Here is a 367-nt window from a genome sequence, read left to right on the forward strand (position 1 = left end):
GGTGGCTAACATAGTCCCAGATCCTAAAAAGGATGGAAACGTTAGAATGTTTGTAGATTATAGGGATTTGAATAAAGCAAGTCCGAAGGATAGCTTCCCTTTACCACATATTAACACCCTTATGGATAACACAGCAAGACACTCCTTATTCTCATTCATGGATGGTTTTTTTGGATACAATCAAATCAAAATGGCACTTGAAGATATGGAAAAGACAACATTCATAACCATGTAGGGAACGTTTTGTTACAAAGTTATGATGTTTGGACTAAAAAATGTAGGTGCCACTTTCTAAAGGGCCATGGTGACCTTGTTCCATGACATGATGCATAAAGAAATAGAGGTATATGTGGATGATATGATTGCA

Source organism: Theobroma umbraticum, unplaced genomic scaffold, assembly GCF_002168275.2.
Source record: "Theobroma umbraticum cultivar Fairchild unplaced genomic scaffold, ASM216827v3 scaffold_95.0, whole genome shotgun sequence".
NCBI classification, from domain to species: domain Eukaryota; kingdom Viridiplantae; phylum Streptophyta; class Magnoliopsida; order Malvales; family Malvaceae; genus Theobroma; species Theobroma umbraticum.